Genomic DNA, 4,565 nt, shown 5'->3' with positions numbered 1-4,565 from the left:
GATGGTCTGCTTGTTACTTTTAGTTAGTGGAGTAATGTGTTCCTCCGTGTAATATCTACTTGTTCGTATTGTGTTACATGCAGAGATCATCTAAATCAACCTTCAGTATTACATGGTGGTTGATGTTGTTGCTGTTCTGTCAGGGTGTTCTCATTACTATTCTCTGATTGCAGTCGTAATTGTTTAATGTCTTTTTAACAACGTATTTGATTACTGAAAGTTTATAGGATAAGTTATTAAAAACTGGATGGTGACAGACAGTTTCAAAATGACTAAACAATTACTTTACAAAAGCACACATGTGACAAAGCAACAAACATTTTTACAAACACAGTTTTTTAGAATGTTTGTAAAAAATGTTTTGCTTGCTTGTTGCTTTTTTTTTTTACACAGATTAGAAAATACCCCTAAATTCTCCCCTAGGTGCAGACCAAGCTAGTCGCTGAGCTCTCTCTCTCTCTCTCTCTCTCTCTCTCTCTCTCACTCTCTCTTTCTCGTCCCCCCCACACACTTCAGGCATTAACTGAGACATTTGATGTGTGTGTGTGTGTGTGTGCTGTGCATCAACACAAAAGTTACACCTACGCCAAATTGCTAAGAAAAACAGCCTCCTACACGCCGGTGAAGAGAAGACAAAAAAAAAAAAAACTATTTCTTGTTGTGTGGAATCTCCCACTGTCGGGCTTTTAGATGCCGTCCAACCTATAGGAGCAGGATGTTGTTTGGTCACTTCGACCCCCGTCCACCCCCCACCTCTCTCTTTTGACAAACCTCATCTGAATTTTGTGGGCGTCTCTTGACAGGTGCTTTATGTGGCTCGGTCGCATGGCAGTCCGCGGGCTTTGCAAAGGCCTATGGCAGCGTTTTCTTTTCCTCTCTCTCTCCCTCTCTGTCTCTCTCTCTCTGTCTCTCTCTCTTTTCATCCTCTCTTTGTCTGCCACTCTGGCTTTGAGCTGATAAAAAAAGTGACCTCATTATGTGTGGTATACATTTTCTCGATGTGTGTGTTGTTGGATCAGCATCGCTTTGTGTGTTTGGGTGTTCCTCTGACAGAGCATACTGTTTGATATGATTTGTTTGTGTGTGTGTATGTGTGTGTGTGTGTGTGTGTGTGTGTGTGTGTGTGTGTGTGTGTGTGCTTGCAAAAGCGTTTCAAAGATTTCCACGGCATAGCACACCGGGCCCATAGTAACACTAACACCCTGTGCATAAACCGATACAACGCATGCATTAGGCCTTAATGATCTCAACTTTTTATTTATTTAATTTATTTTCCAAAGCTGTGAAAGGGGGTTAGGGGTGATCAGATTTTTTCATACGACAATTAAATCTGGTCTCAATGAAGGAAACAGAACACAAACGAATAGAGAAAAAAAAGGTAGAATGGGTAGAAAAAAAGGACAAACAAACAAACAACAACAAAGACACATCGCTCGGGCGGACAGGAGGGGTCTCGAGAGAAAGGGGTCATTTGATATATCCTCACGCGCTGAGGCCATTTGACCCCAGGTGACCCCGGAGCACATGCAGACTGGCAGCGTGCGTGGGCGCCACACAGGGTCCCTTCGTTCCCCTGCTGGGACGGCCAGGCCGCGTCAGCCAATGGGCACAGGGCGCGGCTCAGAGGGGGCAGGGCCACGCCGGCAGCCGGGGCTTACAGGGGCAGTTCTCTTGTGCTGTGTGCAAACATTTTTTCGCCCGTGGGCGTCCGAGACAAAAGACAAGAGCAATCTTGAGAAGAAGTTTCCTTATTTCATTTGCGGAGGCGGATGCGAGAATTCCTGAAAATGCGAGGCATTCACATGAAGCACTTAGGACTTTCTTCTGTTCCAGGCGGCCCTTTTATGCCTGTGTGTGAGTGTGTGTGTGTGTGCTGGCAGGTTCTCAGCAGTGGTCACTCACCCGGCCACAGGAATCCACCGAGAACATGTCCCAGAATATTCCACATCAGTGTTTGGGTTTTATTGGTTGAGGTTAGAAGAGGCTAGAAGAGGGGGCAATTAATAGCCCTTGTCTTGGTAATAATGAAAACATAAACTCTGATCAGTGTGAAAAACTGAAAATCCATCTATCAGTTTTTAGTGGGGTTTGATAACTAGGCGTCAACCATGCGGGAGCTTGTCGTAGCTCATTGGGCAGACACACACACACACACACACACACACACGAACACACACACACACACACACACACACACACACACAATTTACATGTTAAACGGGATTTCACTCGTAGCATTACGAATTGCCTCAGGGCTTGGGCCATGTATGTACCTGCGGCAGTCTGCTGCTTGTGGGAGACGGGGGCCTCAATTAACACAGCGTTGAAAAGAGGAAAGGGGGAAAGGTTCATTACTTAGCCTCATTATGTGCGATCAGGCACGGGGACAATGTTCAGAGGGTTCCCCCGGTTAACGTTGCCTCGGTCGTCCGTCTAATCAGCATGGCTCGCGCTCTTCTGTCACCGGCCTGTCACAGAGCTGCCCCGCGTGCTTATTCACAAGCGCGCTATTAAGGATAAAAAATGCCCATGCGACTGACAGAAGCACGGGCTTCTCTGGCGCGTAAATGTCTCCGCAACCCTAATGTTAATGTGGTGTCTCGTCTTCCCGGGGCATACTATCGAGCGCTCGTGGTGATTTGCGGTGCCACTCTCCAGTCAATACGCACCGAGGTATCATTATGACGGCGCGAGAAGCGCGACCCTAAATCTAATCGTTTTGTTGAGACACAGCGAGCCGCGAGGTGATATAAACCTGCACAAAAGTAAACTCACAGAGGCCTTCTCCTGAAAATGGGACCATAACTCGACAAATGTCAAACGTAAAAAAGTGTATGATCTTGTTAATAGGTGTAAACACAATATTAGCGTACAGATTTGAGATCGGAAACCCGGAAATATGAAGCCACAACAAGTGTCCATTTAAGGCCACGTTTCTTCTGGCTGTGCGTGAGATATATTATCGTGAGATGTTTGTGTGCGATCACAAGGTTCTTCTTTTTTCTTGCTCTGTCACCATGGAGTCACGGATTTCGACCATAAAGAGTCACAATTAAACGGACTGTGATCAGACACTACAAATGGCCTTGGGTGTGAAAGTGACGACAACACCGCCTCCAGAAAAAGAATTTCAGTCTGCAGGGGAGGTTGACAAAAATATATGTGGCAGCATGACACAGTGATCTACGCCTAGAATGATAATTGGGCATTTCCAGTGTTGAAAACGGTCGCTCGGTATTCCTTCTCACTTCTCAGCGCTATATGAAATAAAGTCACTGATGTCAGACTAATGAGGTCAGACTCGCAATTAGACATGAGACTCATAATAGTGGTTTAATGTCTTCATTTTTTATAGTGATCTGGATGTACAGCCTTGAATGGTTAATCTTCTGTCTGGGTATATCGATGTTGCCTGATTTGTAAATAAACACACAATCGACCATATTTACAAAAAAAACACAACAGATATTTCGAAACAGTAACCTGTAGGTATATAGCCTAGAAGTTAAATTACACCCCGTAAAAAACACAGTGGCGCAACATTCCAACTGTCACATTTCAAACTCCAGCAAATTTCATGAATTTCAAAATGTATGAAACTACGTCAGATCATAAACATGACGTTTACAATGTGTGGCCTCGTCAAAATCATCCAGAGACAAGTGACACCATGTTGTCAGGGGCTGCATAGAGAGCAAAGGCCTGTCTCTGTTTGAAGTCAGAGCGCTCAGGACATACTCGGCTGACATTTAGCGTAGTCTGCAGCTTGCAGCGTTCCGTGCGCGCGCCACTGCTACATCTACATCTACCACGTAGCTGACAACAAACGTTTTTTTAAACTTTTAAAAAGTGAACTGTTCTAAACCCCATGTTAGAGGAACAAGAGCATTGGTGACTCATGCGCAGGCGCGCAGGCACATACACTTCAAAATAATTTTGATCCCTTATGTGGAGCGTCTTATTCGATATCACATCCGTTTTCACAGCTTTGGAAAATAAATAAAAAACTGAGATCATTAAGGCTTAATGCGAGCATTGTTCCCTGATGTGTCATTCCACGTGGGCCTACCAACAATTAGGTTTTGATATTTTATGGGGATTATTGATGACAAATAGCGGTTGTAAATGGATAAAAAATAACATTGGATGACACGTTGAAAATGTGGTTGTATCCCATAAGGTGCTGCATAGAATAGGCCACAGAATCAATGCCACTGTTCAAATGCAACAAACGTAGCCTACACTTAAACAATACATTGCTCGCGTGGATTACTCCCTCGTAATAAACAAATGGCACCTATAGATCTGCCCACATGGCCTGTGTTTAAGTAAATGTAAAGGAACACCAGGCATAGGCCTTTCCCTATTGAACATATAATTCCTGCAGTTAGGTCGGTGTGGGCAAAGTGCTCGTTTCTGCCCCCTGTCTATCGTGGCATTAAATGTCTACCCATTACTGTCGATGGCTTCGCCCCATCAATATTCAGCCAACTATCGACCCGGCCCGGACAATGGAATTGCACAGATTGTGAGGAGACGCTCAGATTCCAGATCCACGGTAAAAT

This window comes from Sprattus sprattus (assembly GCF_963457725.1).
Source record: "Sprattus sprattus genome assembly, chromosome: 3".
NCBI classification, from domain to species: Eukaryota; Metazoa; Chordata; class Actinopteri; order Clupeiformes; family Clupeidae; genus Sprattus; species Sprattus sprattus.
The sequence above is the reverse complement of the archived record's forward strand: the minus strand, read 5'-3'. Positions refer to the sequence as shown.